The 20,586-nt window shown below is 41.9% G+C and overlaps 1 long non-coding RNA gene across 1 annotated transcript in view; it reads left to right on the plus strand.

The window, feature by feature from the left end:
- Positions 1-20,359, plus strand: part of LOC127001582 (uncharacterized) — a 176,752-nt gene extending 156,393 nt beyond the window's left edge. Inside the window, exon 4 of the long non-coding RNA XR_007755339.1 lies at positions 20,262-20,359. This is a non-coding gene — a long non-coding RNA (uncharacterized LOC127001582). The remainder of the gene's footprint in view (positions 1-20,261) is intronic.
- The last annotated feature ends 227 nt before the right edge of the window (positions 20,360-20,586 follow it).

Raw genomic sequence — 20,586 nt, forward strand, 5'->3', positions numbered from 1 at the left:
TAGCGCTGCTGTTTTGTGTTGAGTTTTACTTGGCTTCGCTAGCTCCCTCTCATTTCGTTTTGCATTTTCTTGCTTCTAGTTATGCAAATACTGACAATAAAATATAAGTTGATTTTCTGCTGAGGCTTCTGAAACCATGTCCCGTAAACACTTGAAAAAATAACTCCATGTATTCAGAAATCCCCTTCCTGTTCTTGTATAAAGTAAAGTTTATCGACCTTCCTTTTTATCACCCGACCGCCAAACTCTCCTTGTCGGAATATCTGGTATGCGTTGCCAAAGAAGGCTTTCCAACGTCGAGTGTTCAGCAGGCGTTCAGCTCCTCCTTAGTCTAGTGTGTAATGTAGTGGAGATTTTTGTCGCGAACTTGCAAGGCTCGGGAGATCTGGGCGTGACAAACGGCCTATCGTTGCGCCGCGATATTAGAACATTACTTCCTCTTTTTAGTTTAAGTTTCTGAGGTAAATTCTATAAGATTCAGGGAATTCCGGCATAGCTGAAAAAGAGGAAGTTTTTGGTTAACGTGAAGTTTTTATCACATTATTTTTCATACTGACGCGGCGAAGCGGAACAAATTCTAAACATGCATTGAAATTTAATGTTCCTCACGTCACCTCACCTGTGCTAGTCAACGACCGTGATGCTCTGAATATTTCTTGTGCTGAGCTTTGAGAGTGGTCATGCTTAACCAGAACAACATGATCACTGGTGTATATCAACACTGTGATTGCTGTACAAATCACCGCCCAACACTCGCTCTATCAAATATTGCTTGTGATATCCAATTGTCAATCATTTAATTCATGGACTGGTTTCACTCTGAAGCGTTAATATTTTCACATTTGCCATAGTAAACTTTTTTTTAGATGCTGCCTGTAGCGCCGGTAGGCTTTCTTGAGGGGCCTTATGGACGGCCTCAGCCCGTCAGTGGCGCTAGTTAATTTTATTTATAGTAGCTGCCGTGGTGTATGACTCTTGCTTGGCCCGTGCTGCCCCCAGTCGCTGAAGTTAAGGTTGACTGAAGATCCGGACAGTTCGATAATGCAGACTTGGTGAAATATTGATAATTTTCCAAAGGTCACTCGCCTTTGAACACTTAAATCACTTTCAGTCACGCGCTGTCTGTATTTATTGGTTAATAAAACTCTTCCAAGCATGATGGTTACTCCCCGAGGATACTTTTCTTGGCACGGAAAACACATGATTTTGGTCATATATAATTACTTCTGCTTTCCTATTTTCCCGTCATTCTGCGATATCTATAGCATTGTATCTAAATTGACTGCCTGGTTTATTGAAGGTAGGAAGATGTGGTTCAATGAATGGTCGAAAGCAGAGTTCGTGGCGTGGAAAAAGACATTTAAGCTGTATTTTGTTGCTATTTTATACTCGTTGAATAAAACCCTCTCAAAGTTTGCTGTTATCTAGATACGAAGGATGCAGTACTGAAAAATAGCAGAAACTAATACAGTACGAAGGTTTTTCAGTGTTACTGAAGTACACACAAAGTTAGGCACATTATGTAATGAACAAATGGCGTTTAAGTACCACTGTAATGCCCACAAAGTTCTTGAAGTTGGGATTAATAATGTCGTTATCTAATACGGAGCAACACTTTTTTTAAATTGTATTATAATGTGCATATTTACTTTAAATAGCCCCCTGTGCCCATATTACTAACTCTCCCCTCATCGGCCATTCCCTCGAGATCACTTGCAGCAATATCACAAAGCCAGACCTCGTTCCGTCCGAGCTTCCACAAACTAATTTCACGTGTTATTGTGTACAGCTGGCCTGGTAAAACTCTCTGTCAGTAAATAGACCAAAACATAATCAACTGAAATGATGTACGTGAATTTAACAGAGGCGAAGAAACATTTAAATTGTCTTTTTTTTTTTTTTAGGAGGGCTTGGAAATTCATAGGGCCGCTGCACCCACCAAGCCGCCAAAAAACTTTCTATCGCGTGTCCTTGGTCGTCGTGTGGAGGTGTGAGTTGAGGCGCCATTATCTGACAGGTCCAAAACTGCGCTACAGACCAGTAACTCTTTGACAATTCATACGCTCCCAGCCATATTGATGATTTCCTTGCTTTTTTTATAATGGCGTTTTCAGCCTTGTGATTCTATAGAGCTCATAGATGGTTATTCACCTCGTAGTAATGGAAATGAACGGGTGACTAATCCTGAACAATACCCCGGTGAATATTGTCATAACACACACACACACACACACACACACACACACACACACACACGTCCACAACCCGACGTGTAATAATGAACAACACCTGTAATTATTCATGCTGGAACAAACCCCTTCTAAATATCATTAATGCACACGTGGAGGTATATTAAAAAAAAAATTATGTATCTAATTAACGCCACAAAGCCCTACTATGTATTGTTATCGTACACGCAGGAAAGTTACCCACATTGTTATGCTGAAAAAAAATGTAACGCGTAAAAAAGTATAAGTTTATTTGCATTAACATTTTAAAACCCGGTCAGAGTTTTCATACTGAGCATAAATCTTGTTCGGCGGAGGGGATTTTCCTTCATCATCTACTCGTACTGAAAAAAAAAACAGGAAAATGAAACTGAAATAAAAAAATCCAATTCCCGAAATTATTTAACAGTTTTGCCGCGAGCAGGAAGTCATAATCTAGCCGATGTGTGCGGCGGGATGTTGTTGTTTTATTGGGCGTTTTTTGTCAGGGCTGTCCGGGCCTTGATTGTCGTCCCTTACTCTCTCGTACTTCTGCCTCTAATACTTAACAATATATTTATGTAGTTATTAGTATTAGTAGAAGCAGTAGCATTTGTATCATCATTAATGTTTAGGGGTGGAATGGGAGTGAGGAAGGAAAAGGTGCGAGGAAGGAGAAGGGGAATGCGGCGGGAGGAAAAGGGAAAGGGGAAGATGCAAAAAGGGACAGAGAGGAGGGAAAAGATAAAAAGGGTGAGAGGAGAGGAGGGGAAGGGAAAGGGGCGTGAGACGATGAAGGGAAACGGGAAGGAGATAAGGAGCATAAGTTAACGGGAGAGAAATAGGGCTGTCATTATTATCATCATTATCATTTACGAGCAGTGAGTAGCGGGCTTTTTTTTTTTTTTTTTTACCTTTTTTTATGCCCTTAAACTGACTCCTCTGCTTTAATAAAAAAAAAAATCATCACCATCACCACCATCACGTCAACACCATCGCCACCTAGTCATCACCAGGGATTTTTTTTTTTGTTACCTTTTTTTATGCCCTTGAACTGACTCCTCTGCTTTAATAAAAAAAAAATCATCACCATCACCACCATCACGTCAACACCATCGCCACCTAGTCATCACCACCGTTGTGCTCTAATAATCGTGCGCGCGTCGCTTTAATTCACTTTCGACGCACACAAGACCTACATTCGCGGAGGCTCGGAAATAAAAAGTAAAATAAAAAGTCGCGAATTAATTATTTTTACTTATCACTTATTATAATCTGAATAATGACATTGCGAAGTGCGTGGGGGGCGCTAATGTTTTGCTGACCTGTTTCATCCTGATACTTTAATTCTTCCAGCAGTGAAATAGATGTTGCAATGTTTTATTTTTGTTTTATTTTCCTTTTTATTTTCTCCTTTTTTTTCTTCTCTTCTTCCTTCTTCTACTTCATTATTGTTATTATCATTATTATTATTATTATCATTATTATATCATTATTATATTTTACTTTGTTTTCCTTTCCTTATTTTCTTTTCTCCTTTTTCTTCTCTTTTTCCTTCTTCCACCTTTTTTGTTATTATCATTATTATTATTATTACTATTATCATTATTATTATATTTTTAGTGCCAGTAGTTCTAATTAGGCAAGAGTAACACACACACACACACACACACACACACACACACACACGAAACAGGCTACAAACACACGGAAACAGAAAAACAAGACAATTTAATGAGACCATCCATTAATATGCAGACACCGTGCAAGAAAACAAGTGAGATAATACAGGAAAAAAAATAATAATAAAGGAGAATCTACTGCAATCCGTGCGCTGCGTGTTTGCATCAAATGGAATATATACGAAAAAAAAAAGCATTACATATTCGTGCAGCGTGAAGGGAGAGGGGCGGGTGAGGCGGTACGCAGGAGCAAAACATTCTTCACAAGGAGGGGAGGGGAGCATAGGAAGACGCAGAGGGAGTGGAAGGATAAGGATTACGGAATTGATAAGGGAAGAAAAAGAAGGCAAGAGTGGAAGAAAAGCGGGTAAAAGGGACGAAAGCAGGAGAAGGAGGTGGTGAGGGAAGAGTTAAGTACGAAAAGGGAGGAGGGAGGAAAAGGTGAAAGGAGAAGAAAAAGGGGAAGATGTAAAAAGGGGACAGAGAAGAGGGAGAAGATAAAGAGGGTGAGAGGAGAAGGGAAAAGTGAAGGGAGGGGGATTGGCCTTTGTGGGAGGGGAGGGAAAGGGAAAGGAGGCGTGAGAAGATGAAGGGAAAAGGAAAGGGAATAAGGAGCATAAGTTAACGGGAGAAAAATAGGGCTGTCTATAATGGGAGCGGAAGGCAAAGAGGAGGGGAGGGAAGCGGAGGGGTGCAGGAGGGAGAGGGCTGCAGGAGGTTGCGTGTTGCGTGAAAAGAGGTGGATTAGTGGCTGTCCGGAAGGCACGCGAAACCCATCACTGTGAAAGAGCACGCGCCAGTTCGACAAGTTGTGCTCGAAATGACGACTGAATAATTGAGATGGCGGACTGTGTGGTTTAATGACGGTAGGAAGGAGAAGGAGGAGGAGGAAGGAGAAAAAGAGAAGGAAGGAGAAGAGGAGGAGGAGGAGGAGGACGTTTGATGAAGGATTGGAAGTGGCGTTCGTGTCATGCAAAAACTTTCCGATTTGGCTGCCTTAGAAGTTATTTCCTACTCGCTTTCCTTCATTTTATGTCACTATTTGTCTGTGTAATCTAGTGCCTAAACGGAATGCAAGTTTTAGAAGGGTAGAATGGGCTAATCACACTAACTAGAAGGGTACAAGAGTGTGGCCTGATAGCTAAATGGCTGAAAGTAACAATTGGGTGTCTTATCAAGTTATTTCCTTCTCGCTTTCCTTTCTTTTATGCCACGATTTCACTGCCTAATCTTGTGTCTGACCGAAGTGCAAGGTTTATGTGGGTGAGTTAAAGGATACAAGAGTGTGGCCTGATAGCAAAATGGTTGAAAGTAACAATTGGGGTGTCTTATCAAGTTATTTCCTACTCGCTTTCCTTTCTTTTATGCCACGATTTCACTACGTAATTTTGTGTGACCGAAGTGCAAGGTTTAAGTGGGTGAGTAAAAGGATACAAGAGTGTGGCCTGATAGCAAAATGGTTGAAAGTAACAATTGGGGTGTCTTATGAAGTTATTTCCTACTCGCTTTCCTTTCTTTTATGCCACGATTTCACTGCCTAATCTTGTGTCTGACCGAAGTGCAAGGTTTATGTGGGTGAGTTAAAGGATACAAGAGTGTGGCCTGATAGCAAAATGGTTGAAAGTAACAATTGGGGTGTCTTATGAAGTTATTCCCTACTCCCTTTCCATTCTTTTATGCCACGATTTCACTACGTAATATAGCATCTGACCGGAGTGAAGGCTTATGGGGGTAGGTGGAAGGATACAAGAGTGTGGCCTGATAGCAAAATGGTTGGAAGTAACAATTGGGGTGTCTTATGAAGTTATTCCCTACTCCCTTTCCATTCTTTTATGCCACGATTTCACTACGTAATATAGCATCTGACCGGAGTGCAAGGTTTATGGGGGTGGGTGGAAGGGTAAGAAGGGTTTGGTCTGATGAATGGGTGAGGGTAACGCCCCGTGCGTGTCTGGCAAAAACACTTTATTTGAACGGCCATACTTCCTACACGGTTTTCTTCCTTTCATTCCACGATTTGTGTCCCCTAGCTTTTGAAGTGAACTTACGGATGAATGGTTGGAAGTAGTAATGTTCGTGTCACGGAAACATGCCCATCTCCCAACCCCTCCCCCTTCAACCCCTCTCCACCCCGCCTCTTCCCATCGCCACCTTCCTTCCTTGCAAATAAACACGAATAAAAAAATGGTAAAAAAGATTCATGGTCTATAAGAAATTGCGAGACGTTGTAAGGATGTCAAAGGTTAAGGCCACTCATGCTATTTGGTCTCCTTTGTATAGTTATTTCCGACTCGCTCTTTTCTCTCTGTTCCATTCCTCGATTTTCACCCCATGTTTTATGCATTGAGTGTTTGGTTTAGGAAGGGTGGGAGAAGGGGATCTGATGAATGGTTGTAAAAATCGTTCACGTGATGGAAAACACATAAACTGGGTTGACCTCCATAGCTGTTCCCCACTCGTTATTTTTTCTCTCTTTCTTCCTTTTACTCTATGCGATGAATGGTCGAAAATTATGTCTTCCGTTTATGTTGCTGCAATTTTTCGTGCGAGCTTTTCTTCGATTTATTACCGTAGCTTCTAATACAGGTCAAGGTAGTGTGATAAATGTTAAAAACTGTATGCTTGTGAGAAGAAGACAAACGATTTAGCTGCCTTATACGGGTTCTTTGTGCGTGCTTTTCTTTGTTTCAGTTACCGGTATTAATGGGTGTTTTTTTTCGAAGTTAACAGCCAAGAGAACAACAAAACAGATGAGTAAAAGGCTTGTAAAACGCTGAAAAAAAAACCCAGGATAAGTACAAAAAAAAGGCACAGTCAAATAAGATCAGAGAGGTGGCTTGATATTGTAACCAGCAAAGGAAGCAGCTCAAGAGCAAAAGAAGATTAAAATAACAAAAAAGCCCGCTACGCACCGCTCCTATGTAAGAAAATAAAAAAAGGAGGGTCCAGAAGAGGGATAATTCTTTTCTTTCTTAATAATGTACTAGGCGTGTTCCCTCCCCCCTTAAAAACAGGTCTGCTAAAGAAATGTCAGCGATGTCTCGTATATCACACCGTTGTCTTTTTTGCATAGCTTCTTCATGCGTGTTTTTCGTTCGTTTCATTTCCCGATATTTATGGTTTTGTCTCAGGATTATTAGAGTCATATCATCTCCATTCCACAGGCTTGCAATAAGAATGAAAATTAAGTTAAAAGAAAAGGAGATTATTAGAGTCATATCATCTCCATTCCACAGGCTTGCAATAAGAATGAAAATTAAGTTAAAAGAAAAGGAGATTATTAGAGTCATATCATCTCCATTCCACAGGCTTGTAATAAGAATGAAAAATAAGTTAAAAGAAAAGGAGATTATTAGAAGCATATCATTTCCATTCCACAGGCTTGTAATAAGAATGAAAATTAAGTTAAAGGAAAAGGAGATTATTAGAAGCATATCATTTCCATTCCACTGGCTTGTAATAAGAATGAAAATTAAGTTAAAGGAAAAGGAGATTATTAGAAGCATATCATTTCCATTCCACAGGCTTGCAATAAGAATGAAAATTAAGTTAAAAGAAAAGGAGATTATTAGAAGCATATCATTTCCATTCCACAGGCTTGTAATAAGAATGAAAATTAAGTTAAAAGAAAAGGAGATTATTAGAAGCATATCATTTCCATTCCACAGGCTTGTAATAAGAATGAAAATTAAGTTAAAAGAAAAGGAGATTATTAGAAGCATATCATTTCCATTCCACTGGCTTGTAATAAGAATGAAAATTAAGTTAAAAGAAAAGGAGATTATTAGAAGCATATCATTTCCATTCCACAGGCTTGCAATAAGAATGAAAATTAAGTTAAAAGAAAAGGAGATTATTTGAAGCATATCATTTCCATTCCACAGGCTTGCAATAAGAATGAAAATTAAGTTAAAGGAAAAGGAGATTATTAGAAGCATATCATTTCCATTCCACAGGCTTGCAATAAGAATGAAAATTAAGTTAAAAGAAAAGGAGATTATTAGAGTCATATCATCTCCATTCCACAGGCTTGTAATAAGAATGAAAATTGAGTTAAAGGAAAAGAAGAGAAGCAACAACATGTGTCAGCTCAGAATATCCAAGCAGCCAGGCGACACGCGTCTCATGAAAAAATTAAACCTACGTCAGTTTTAAATGTCAGTCATCACGTTTGCTCTTGAACTGTAATTTATTTGAGAAGGAGGAGGGGAAAGAAACTACATTTGTCATCTCTTTTCAAAACTTCATGGTTGAAAAGTTACCTTAGAAACTGAAGCATATGCCATTTGTAATTTTCAGTAAAGTTTTCCCGGTTTCGAATGTTGATGGACGTGAGGATAAGCGAAGTTAAGGATGGGGAATAAAAAATAACTCACATTAACTATTCTTTTACCAAGCAGCATATTCGACTTCTTTCATAACTCAAGCGTACGTCATCTGTGATTGCTGGTGTTATTATCGGCCTTGGATCTTACTTGACAGGAAGGAGAGTGACTGCGGCTAAAACGTGAACATGCTGGACAGGAAGGAGAGTGACTGAAGCTAAAACGTGAACATGCTGGACAGGAAGGAGAGTGACTGAAGCTAAAACGTGAACATGCTGGATAGGAAGGAGAGTGACTGCGGCTAAAAGGTGAACATGCTGGACAGGAAGGAGAGTGACTGAAGCTAAAACGTGAACATGCTGGACAGGAAGGAGAGTGACTGAAGCTAAAACGTGAACATGCTGGACAGGAAGGAGAGTGACTGAAGCTAAAACGTGAACATGCTGGACAGGAAGGAGAGTGACTGAAGCTAAAACGTGAACATGCTGGACAGGAAGGGGAGTGACTGAAGCTAAAACGTGAACATGCTGGACAGGAAGGAGAGTGACTGAAGCTAAAACGTGAACATGCTGGACAGGAAGGGGAGTGACTGAAGCTAAAACGTGAACATGCTGGACAGGAAGGAGAGTGACTGAAGCTAAAACGTGAACATGCTGGACAGGAAGGGGAGTGACTGAAGCTAAAAGAAGGAAAGTAAACAGTCACATCCGCCAAAGAAATTCTCCAAACAAAATATTCTTGAAAAAACAAATCTTAAAACGCAAGCACACACTCCTTCGTAATTGTGTTGTTTTTTCTTCGTCTTGAATCTTGCGGGACGGGAGCCTGAGTGATGTTAAAAAGTGGGGAATATAAGAAACCACGCATTATTCTCTTTTTCCAGATGGCGCAGTTAAGAAATATCCCGTGCAAGCGCTTGAAAACTTAATTGCCGGCATTTTTTCTCGGCCTTGAATCTTGCTGGGCGTGAGGGTGAGTGACGTGCCGCGCTGAGGATCAATAGGAGCTTCAAGTCTGTGTCTCTCCGCCTTCTCCTCCTCTTCCTCCTCCTCCTCCTCCTCCTCCTCCTGAATCTTGACCTTGACAGAGCTAGCGTGGAGAGGAGTCTGATTGTGGTGGTGGCGGCGGCGGTGGTGGTGGTGGTGCAACTAACCATTTTCACTGCTCCTCTTGTTCCTGCTTCTGTTGCTTTTATTGCTGTTCCCTCTACTACTTTTACTTATATTATTATCCATGCTTCTACTAATATTACCACCGCCACTACTACTTCTACTGCTACTGTGTGTGTGTGTGTGTGTGTGTGTGTGTGTGTGTGTGTGTGTGTGTGTGTGTGTGTGCCAGCGTGATTTTTCCCACCGTCGCTTCCTTCTCCTCCTCCTCCTACTACTACTACTACTACTACTACTACTACTTTTACTACTACTACTACTACTACTACTACTACTGTTGTCGCTGAGGTTATTATTGTTTAATTTATAATCAAGGGAATAGTAAGAAGAGGAAGTGGATTAGTGGAGTAGATACAGCGGGGTGGAGAAGGAAAGACAGATAGAGTGTACGTATAGTCGTATGGGTGGTACACGCATCACTCCTCCCTTCCCACACACACACACAAACACACGCACGCTAGCCTCAGACACGTATACATATCGCCCGGTGACAGTTTTCGCGCCTCACCCCTCTCAGTGCTTTTGCGGCGAATTCCCGAACTGAAAAATATCGCGGCGCCTAATTCCGCCTCATTCATGTCCCCTCGCCGCCGCCGCACCCGCCGCCCCTAAAAACCACGGCGTGAAAAATGGATGTGCAATGATGTGGTTGGATTCATGGACTGTGTGTGAGCCGTTTTATTCCTAGAAGGTGGAGAAGTGTGGGGGGGAGTGTTAACACTATTTTTGGAGTGAAATATGGCGTGCAATGATAAAATATATCCATGGGAGTGAGTAAGTGTGTGTGCCCGTGTGTGTGTGTGTTTGTGTTTGCCTTTGTCTTTGGGGAGACAGACAGACAGACAAACATATAGGGGGAGAGAGAGAGAGAGAGAGAGAGAGAGAGAGAGAGAGAGAGAGAGAGAGAGAGGGGTAAGCATTTTTGTCATCATTCTTGTCTGGAAAATGAGCATGCTTGTCTTTACGCGTTACTTTTAGAAGCTATAGGGAGGGCAAAGGGTACAAAGCCTCAGCAGGGAAAACAGCGGAGCGGAGATTAGCAGCAAATGAACGAGGAGGGAGAAAAATAGCAAGAAACTGACTGACAGCCGCCAAATACGTCTGGCCCTCGTCAGCAAATGAACTCAACCCTGAAAGCAAGAAGGATTTGGGGCGCGGATTCACCTGCGTGGAAAATGAGGCGGAGAGGAGGAGGAGGAGGCGACGGTGGAAAAAGTCACGCTGCCAGACACACACACACACACACACACACACACACACACACACACACACACACACACACACACACACACACACCTGTCGCCACTAATCATTCACTCTCTTGCCTTACCTTAGCGGCGTGCCAGTCATGTGATATCGGCAGTCATGTTCAACCATCGATTTCCATCTCCGCCGCTCTCATATATTCAACGCTACTGACTGTTCTCTCCAGATCTTCTCGCGGGTAGTCAATAAACTTGGGAATCCGTCCTCTTCCTGCTCTCTGTTACTCCTGTCGGCTCCAGCAGTCACTCCCTTGCTAACTCTTCCGCTCTTTAAACATGTCCCAAAGAACTGAAGGTATCGGCATGTTTCTTTTTACATTTTTTTTGTTGTTGTTGTTTCGTCACCCGCTTTTCTGAATCATTTTGCGTTTGTTGTTCTCTTCGTCCAAAGGATCTTATGAAACCATACCTTGTCGCCCTTATCTTCTTTGTTATCTTCATGTTATCTTTTGTATAGCGTCCACGTCTCGCATTCATATACATCTGCACAGCCATTAGACCTGTCCCCGTCTTTTCGAAGCTCTGCCCAGCGCCTCGTGTGTACCAGTGGCTACTCTCTTCCCGCTGGCCCTCTCCCTTCCCCTGTGGCTTACTCTTCCTTTTTATCATCGCTCAGTTTCATTTCATCCCTGCGTTTCCGTTTACCCGCCCCGCTCTCTCTCTCTCTCTCTCTCTCTCTCTCTCTCTCTCTCTCTCTCTCTCTCTGTGTGTGTGTGTGTGTGTGTGTCTATCTATATACATATACATATTATAAAGTAGAAACGCGGAAGATGACCAAGAATTATGTATAGCTCTGTGTCACTCGATTTGGTGTGACAGATGCCTCAGACTAGAAAGGTCACGTTGCCAGACACAGGAGCTGCACATCGGCCCCAATACTTTTTTTATAACTAATTATTTTATTGTTTGATCCAGTGAGTTGGCCAGACCTCATTATATTCTATTTAGTCCCTTTTGTCTGACTTATTTACAGACTTTGTAACTTAGAGTAATTGTGCTCTTCCTACTTTACGTGTTGCACTGTATTAGTGAGTACTACTACTACAACTACTTATAATAATAATAATAATAATTAAAAATTTCAGTGCATATTCTTGTCTGCTGAATAATAACATCTGTATGGATAGATGGATAGTAAATGTGTGGCAGTTTGTCCGTTTTTGTCAGGTTAGTACTCGTAGCTAAGAAATATAAACTACCTGGAAAATTATCAGAGCTGTGAAGTGAAATATTGTCAAAATAAAGTTTTCTATTATCGGTATTTCATTTTGTATTTCATCTTTATTTCCAGAGCAGGGTTTTCTATTCCTTAGGTGAATAATAATTTGTACACATATTAAGAATTAGGTATTTAGTGGCAGTGATGATAGTTTTTATTATTATTCAGATCAGGATGAGCAACAACGGCGCCCGAAATACTTACTCGAGAACAGTTCATTGTCCAACAAATATTTATCGTGTGAACACCAGCTCATATTCCTGCTGCAGGGTAATCTGGCATAAAGGTTTAAACACTATGAAATCTGTATTTGCTCCGAATTTAGCTACAAAATCTAAAATTTGTGAGGCTTGATTTTACCATAAATGTCGGTAAAAAAAGAAAAAAGAATCTTTATAATCAAGGATGCTAAGTCAAGTCAGCTAGGTGTAGATTTCTTATTCCTCTTTCTTTTTCCTCTTCTAAATCTCTTAATACTCCTCCTTTTCCTCTTAATCCTCTTCTAAACCTCTTAATCCTCCTCTTCCTCTTAATCCTCTTCTAAACCTCTTAATCCTCCTCCTCTTCCTCTTAATCCTCTTCCTTCCTCTTCGGCTTGCATGCAACACTGATTTCTGCCCTTTTCAACAGTCGCTCAGTTCAGGCACAGGCAACAAAAACCCTCCTCTTTTCGGTTGTCTGCCTCAGAGGGTTTTGTTTTTAGGTAAAACGTCACTAACAAGAAATATCGTGACAGGATGTGCGTCAGAGCCTTCTTGGTATTGCGACGGCTGCACAGTTACAGTACGACGGTTGGGGTTGCGCCGCGGGGACGTAATGCCGAGGAGGTTGCTTGAGGCTGGAGACGTGCGCTTACCTTGCTGTTCACTCCAGAGAAATTCAGCCGTGACATTTCGATGTTTTGTGCTGCCATTACTGTCTCCCCGCCGCCCAGTGCCTTGGTAGCTGTGTGTCATTATCTACTGTGCTTGTCTTTCGAACTTTAACTGCTGTTGTGTGTGTCTTTTGTAACATTCATATTGGACATTTACAGACGTTTCGGTAATGATTATTACATTCGACCTTTTAACTTTTTATTTATTAACCACATATCTATATAAAGCTACGTGGACATATTCACACAATTTATTTTTCTTTCGGTAAATCAGCGGCCTTGTAATTTATTTTTCCTTTGTTTTCTTTATGTTTATCCTCATAACATATTTCTCTTTTAAAGCATTGCTGTTCGTAGCTTTATCCTGAAGGACTTACAAATTTATAGTCCTTACATATTTTACTCCGGGCTTTTTTTCGGGGGACTGTATTTGTTAGCTTTTTTTCTGCAGGCTTTTTTCTCTGTGGGCTTTTTTGGCGAACTTTTTTCTTGTGGGGTTTTTTTGCGAACTTTTTACTCTGTGGACTTTTTTGGCGAGCTTTTTTGCTGTGGGCTTTTTATGCAAGCTTTTTACTCTGTTGACTTGTTTTTCTGAGGGCTTTTTTGCGACCTTTTTCCTCTGTGGGCTTTTTTTGCGAGCTTTTTTCTCTGTGGGCTTTTTTGCGACCTTTTTCCTCTGTGGGCTTTTTTTGCTACCTTTTTCCTCAGTGGGCTTATTTTGCGAGCTTTTCTGCAGACTTTTTGCCAGGTTTTCTTTTGCGAGTTTTTTGGCGAACTTTTTTTCTCAGTTATTTTTCTCTCCTTGAGCTGCTTCCTTTACTGTAAAAAAAATTATGAATCAAACTTTTATAATGAAGCTGACACACACAGACACACACACACACACACACACACACACACACACACACTTGCAGTTTTAAGTCGAAAGTCTGAAAATTCAAGAGCTCTGCCTCCCTCGTACATCCTGACGTCCTCGGCATCCGAAACCCGCGACCACCAAACTCACACACGCGGGGAACTTTGGACCTCACGATGTCTCTCACAACTCTACTTCCAAGACTCTTCCTACTACATTCCCTCCCCCTCGTCGTCCTCCTCCTCCACCTCCTCTTCCATCTCTTTCTCCTCCAGCTCTTTCTTCTTTCTTCTCCTTTTCCTTTTATTCTTTTTTTTTCATATTCTTCCTCCTTCTCTTTCTTCTTCTTCTCTTTTTCTTATTTTCATGATATTTTCTTCCTCCTCCTCCTCCTCCTCTTCCTTCTCTTCCTCCACCTCCTCCTCCTCCTCCTCCTCTTCCTTCTTCTCTTCCTCTTCTTCCTTCTCTTCCTCTTCCTCCTTCTCTTCTTCATCCTCCTTCTCTTTCTCTTCCTCATCGTTCTCCTCCTCCTCCTCCTCCTCCTCCTCCTCCTCCTCCTCCTCCTCTTCCTGTGGTTGAGTCTTGTACTCCTGGGATGTGTGTGTGGTTGCCTCACGTCTCTCTTCCTTCTCTTCCTCCTCCAGCTTTTTTTTTTCCTCCGCTTTTCCTCGTTTTTTCTTTCATATTTTTCCTCCTCCTTCTCTTTCCTCTCCTCCTTATCTTAATTTTTTCTTTTTTCTTCATCTTTTTCCTCCTCCTTTTCCTTCCCCTCCTTCTCTTCCTCCTTCAGTTCTTCATTTTTTCTTCTCCTTTTCTTTTCTTTTTTTCATTCTCATTCTTCTTCTCCCTCTCTTTTTTCTCTCCCTTATCATAATCTTATTCTTTTTTTTCTTCATCCTTTTTCCTCCTTCTCCTCCTCCTTCCCTTCCTTCTCATCCTCCTCCAGTTCTTCTTTTTTTTCCTCTGCTTTTTCTCTTTTTCTTTTTCATATTCTTCCTCCTCCCTCTCTTTTTTCTCCTTATCTCTTATTATTTTTTTTCATCATCCTTTTTTCCACCTCCTCCTTCTTTCTCTTCCTCCTCCTCTCTCTCTTCTTACTCCTCCTCCCCCTCCTCTTTCGCCTCCTCTTCTTCCTCCTCCTCTTCCACGCCACCATCAACTTTTATATCCTCCTGTTATTGCCGCACATCCAGATCTCTGAGGAGGATGCTTCACCTTCGCGGAGACTCACATTTTGCTCCCTGGACCGGGCCGGGAAGGAGGTAGAGGGAATCTGAAAGGAAATCGTGAAGAGTTAGGAAAGGTTGAGATGGAGGCATAAAGAAGGGGAGGATGGGTGACTTAGTGGAGGGTGCAGAGAGAGAGAGAGAGAGAGAGAGAGAGAGAGAGAGAGAGAGAGAGAGAGAGAGAGAGAGAGAGAGAGAGAGAGAGAGAGAAAGGCGGATTTTAAGGAAGACAAAGAGTAGGAGGAAGAAAATAGTGAAGAGGGAAGAAAATATGAGATGGAGGAATAGAGGTGAAGGAAGGGTAAGGTGCTAGGGATGAGTCAGTTACTGCTGAGTGGAGAGAGAGAGAGAGAGAGAGAGAGAGAGAGAGAGAGAGAGAGAGAAGGAAAGTAAGGGGAGGAAGAACAGACATTGGAAGTGGAGAGAAAGCAAAAGGAAGGAAAAACAAATCCTCACTGACCCGAATAGTGTTAGGAAAACGAGCGAAGGCAAGGACGGAATGAGGGAGAATCCTCTGTGTACGTATGAAGGAAAAAAGAATATGGAAAGTGAAGGCAAGGTTAAAGGAAGAAAAGAACAAATGCTAACTGACCCGAATAGGATGAATACGCAGCTTCAAAGTGGAAGGACAACAGGTGAAGGTGAAAACGGTTAAAGGGGGACATGTATATATGTATGAGGGGGAGGAAGATGGACATGGAAATCAAAGGCGAGGTGAAAGGAAGGAAAGACCAAATTCGATGACACAAACAGCAGCAAGACGAGGACGAGGCCACTACAGGATGGAAGGAAAAGAACTGCACGCGTAAAGAACATATGAAAGGCAGGTGATATGGAAAGTATGAATATGAAACAGAGAAAGAAGATAGATGAGGTGGACGGTACGTGAAAGACAGTCAATAGCAAGTACTCAGTGAAGCTTTGGATTGAGGTTGAGGAGGTGAAAAGAAGGAAGGAGAGCTGTCAGTATACGAAGGAAGGAGATGCAACAAAAAGTTAAAATATAAATCAAAGGTTGGAAGAAGAAAAAAGACTATAAAAAAGCGTCTTCACTGATCAGAATAGAAGGAATACGAAGCTTTGGATGGAGGTTGAGGATGGGGAAAGAAGGAAGAAAGAGCCGTCAATATACGAAGGAACGATGTGTGAGGAAAAGTTGAGAGTATGGGTCAGAGGAAGGAAGAAATGCGACAAAAGTAACATCCACACTGACCCGAATAGAAGGAATACGAAGCTTTGGAGGGAAGGTGAGGAGGTGGAAAGAAGGAAGAAAGAGCCGTCAATATACGAAGGATAGAGGTGAAATAACATTGAGAGTATGAGTCAGATGAAGGAGCGGACCCAAGAAAATTAGCGGGGTTTTTTTTTTTTTTTTTTTATTACATCAGAGGACACAGCTCAAGGGCAATAAAAAAGTACAAAAAAAAGCCCGCTACTCGCCGCTCCTATAAAAGATAAAAGTAAAGAGTAGCCAAAAGAGAGGTCAATTTCGGGTGGAGGTGGAGGGGTTAGTGTTGCATATTGAGTTCTGTATCTCCATTCTACCATTTAAGGATTTAGAAACGATTCACGCGACCCGCACCTCCTCCTCCTCCTCCTCCTCCACGAACGGCAAAACAAGGTTAAAACAATGCTCCCCCCACCCCCACCCCCCTCCACAAAACGTTTTCCACTTAACTATAAAACTTTTCTCCTTCAACTGATTCCTTCCTTTTTCCCAGAGCGTCACGAGTTAAGTCATAAAGCACATACCTTCCTTCCTTCCTTCCTTCCTTCCGTCCCTCCTTGTCTCCTTACCGCGTGTGGGTGCGTGTTTGTGGCCGGGGAAGGGGGGGTAAGGGATGTGTGTGTTGGGGTGTGCGGGTTTGTGGTTGGGGAGGGAGGGGAAGGGATGTGTGTGCGGGGGGTTTGGTTGCCAGTTTGTGGCTGGGGAGAGAGGGGGAGGGATGTGTGTCTGGGGGGGGGTGCGGGTTTGTGGTTGGGGAAGGGGGGGAAGGGAGGTGCTTGTATGGGTGGGTTGTGACTGGGTAAGGGGGGGCCGGGGATCTTTGTGTGTGTGTGTGTGTGTGTGTGTGTGTGTGTGTGTGTGTGTGTGTGTGTAGGGGGGAGTTGTGGCTGGGGAAGAGGGGGAGGGATCTGTGTGTGTGTGTGTGTGTGTGTGTGTGTGTGTGTGTGTGTGTGTGTGTATGGGGTAGTTGTGGCTGGGGAAGAGGGGGAGGGATCTGTGTGTGTGTGTGTGTGTGTGTGTGTGTAGGGGGGAGTTGTGGCTGGGGAAGAGGGGGAGGGATCTGTGTGTGTGTGTGTGTGTGTGTGTGTGTGTGTGTGTGTGTGTGTGTGTGTGTAGGGGGGAGTTGTGGCTGGGGAAGAGGGGGAGGGATCTGTGTGTGTGTGTGTGTGTGTGTGTGTGTGTGTGTGTGTGTGTGTGTGTGGGGGGGAGTTTTGTGTGGGGAAAAAGGGGTGTATCTGTGTGTGTGTGTGTGTGTGTGTGTGTGTGTGTGTGTGTGTGTGTGTGTGTGTGTGTGTGTTATCCTGAAAAAAAAATCGATATATAACTATTTTATCCACCTTTTCTGCGCTTCATGGGTTATGAAAACTAACTACACCATATTTTTTTTTCTTTTCTTTTCTTTTTTTTCTTTTCGTTCCCTCAGTATTGCCAAAAAAACATTCCTTTGTATATCTTTTTTTAGCTCTACAATACGAATGAAATATAAATCGTGTACTTGGCTCAGACGGATTAAATAATAGATTAAGGCAGAGGGTATGAGTACGTGCAACAGTTATTCTCTCTCCAAGCCCACGATGCCAGATTATCGTACTCAGAGCATCGTTTCTATCGGTTTCTGACCCATAACTATTGCCAAGAAACACCAATAATTAATCATTTTAACGATAACTCTATATAAAACCAGTTAAAGGGTGGAGGAGACAGGTCGAGGGTTGAAAGTCGCCAGATATAAGAGCCTGAGCACGACAATCTGGCAACGTTGCTCCAAGCCCACAATGCCACAAGAAAAAAATATAACCCTTACCTGTCTTTCTTCTTATACAGAGCTCGAGAAGTATTAATTTACTCACCAGGCAAAAAAAAAAAGATGTCTAAAGAAAAAAAATATCTGCAGATGTTCATTAACTATTCAACTAAGAAAGCTTACAATGTCAGAAAAAATCCTCTTATATGTATTTTATTTACAGAAATTGATTCGGATTCTTACGTATAGCCCAGCAAAAGCAAATGAAAATAAAAGGAAAGAAGAAATTAAAAAAAAAATAAAGGCTTCATTAACTGTGAATATCTTAACGAGAACATAATGGTATAATTCTTTTCTTCTATTAAACTTTGGAAATACAACCATAATGTCACCGAATAAAAGAAACTCAAGTGCGAGGGAAAGGCGGGCGTATGTGCATCAACCAGTCGTTATGGAAGCCTTGACTGACCCCGCTAATGAGTTCGTAATAAGGAGGGAAGATCGAAGGGCGGGCAGCCGACGGGCAGAAGCCAGGGAAGAGATTAACCTGTCCGTCACGCTTACGTCCACTCACGAATCCGCTATCAGGAGCGCATTGATGATTTATGAAGTACTCCAGGGCTGGGCAGCATGAAGAGGATGGGGGTTGGGGGTAAAGGAGGAGTGACTAGCTTTCTATCTATCTATTTATCTACCTATCTCACTCTCCTCTCTGTCTTCTGTAGAGGTTGCTGTAGGACTTAGCAGGGTGCCGTGGCGAGGCAGGGGCGTGCGGGGCTTGTCTTTATCTTGGTCTGGGAAGGAGAATCTAAAGTGTGTGGCGTGTTTTGCTGCGTTGTCGGAGAGGCGGTGACGAGGCGTGCTTCTGTAGCTTTAAGAATACGTTAGGGAGATGTAGCGCTCGTTGCGGGACCCTCAGACTTGGCTGTGAGGTTAAGAGATTTCTTTAGGTACTTTTTTATTGTGAGTCAGTTGTGTGGCAGGGCAGGTCTTGTGTTGTGAAATGAGATATGAAGGGTGGCGAGACGTGTTGCTGGACCTTTGAATATCCAAGTTGCGCTCACTGTGTCTTCTCTGACAGTCGACTCTTATCGCTGCAGAGAATGTTCATGAACACCTCGGAGGGACTGGTGTGTATCTCCGCCCCCAAACTCTAAGCGGAACGCTCATGGAGATCGACAATTTAATACTCGCATTAAAGTTATGACATCCACAAATTTCAGTAGTTAGTAAACAAACAACAATTAATTTCACCTTACGTAATGAAGTCTGCAGTCTATTATCGCATTTCAGATTTGCATCAATAATATTAACACTTCAATATGGCATTCTGAATACGAAAACTACTTATTGCTAAAACTACCTTCTTAATATATTGAGTAACTCAATATATACAACAATAATCATTCCTTTGTATGTAACAGGTAAATAATAGTTTTACAGAGCACTTTGTATATAAATTTTGAAAAAAAATCGACCGATGTGAGGCTCATCTCCTCCCGCTTAGTTCGGCGTCGCAGCTCAAATAATACTAATTGGAACCGTCATGAAGAGTTGTTTACTTTACTTTGTTTACTGACAACATAGAAAATATATTGCGCTTTCAGAAAACAAAGATTTGCTCCAACATCAGAGTAAGCCTGAAACTGTATATTCACCAACACAAAAATGTAGAACAACTAAACCTATGTTTCATTTATATATATATATATATATATATATATATATATATATATATATATATATATATATATATATATATATATATATATATATATATATATATATATATATATTCAGTTAAATACGACTCATAACGGAAAAGCTTAATGATTACAGTTAAAAGTAGCGCTGACGTCGGCCGGAGTGAAACTGAGGATTATCCCCGCCCTGGCAGCTCGGCGTCACAGCTCAGATAAACACACAAACTTTATCACTCTCCTCGGCTCCTCGCTCCCGCCGCGCCAGACCCCGCTGCCGGAACGAGTCCCACGCCTCGCCGCTGATGAACTGGATGTGATTTTCTGTTTCCGCGTTGAAATAGTTGCCTATAAATCTAAAACACCGGCAGCGTCATTCCGTGCGTCAAATTGATGGTGAAATGTGCCCGCCGTTATTTGATTTGGCACAGCCGTCTTTTTTTTTACCGTTAACGCGGCAATTCAGAAAACGAACATAGAAAAGCTGCTCGTAAAGATGCTGCGAAGGAAATACAACAACGCGGAAAGAGATCATCAGTCCTGCTCCAGAGGTGTCTTGATGCTCCCTTTTGAAAGAATATTTGTAGAAAATAAAACAAATACAGCAGAAAAAAAGGCTGTTAAAGGGCTTTGGAGTTCAAGGAATAAATTTTGTAAAGCTTAGCAGCATAAGGGTGGGTTGCCTAATATTCCAGAACATCAACTAATTTATATTCTTTTCGTGCAGTTTTGGGTTATTATTAATGTCCATAATCTATTCTTTCAGGAAACTAGTTGGCAAAAGAGACTAATTGCTTCCCTCTTAATGGATCGCAATAGTAAGGTAAGTCGCTGTTATTTTTTTTCTTCTTTTATCACTCTACTGTGGAGGGAATAAGGGGTGGTGTTTCCTGAAGGGTGGTAGGTAAAAGGGAGCTAAAGGAACTAAAAAGCCGCATCGAGAGTAAAATGATCGCAATAGTAAGGTAAGTCGCTGTTTTTTTTTTTCTCTCTAATCACTGCTGTGGAGTTTATAAAAGGTTTAGGAAAGTGTTCAAGGGCATATACATAGCACTAGCAAGGTGAGTCGCTGTCCTATTTCTTTCCTTCAT

The sequence above is a fragment of the Eriocheir sinensis genome, chromosome 21 (genome assembly GCF_024679095.1).
Source record: "Eriocheir sinensis breed Jianghai 21 chromosome 21, ASM2467909v1, whole genome shotgun sequence".
In the NCBI taxonomy this organism is placed as follows: Eukaryota; Metazoa; Arthropoda; class Malacostraca; order Decapoda; family Varunidae; genus Eriocheir; species Eriocheir sinensis.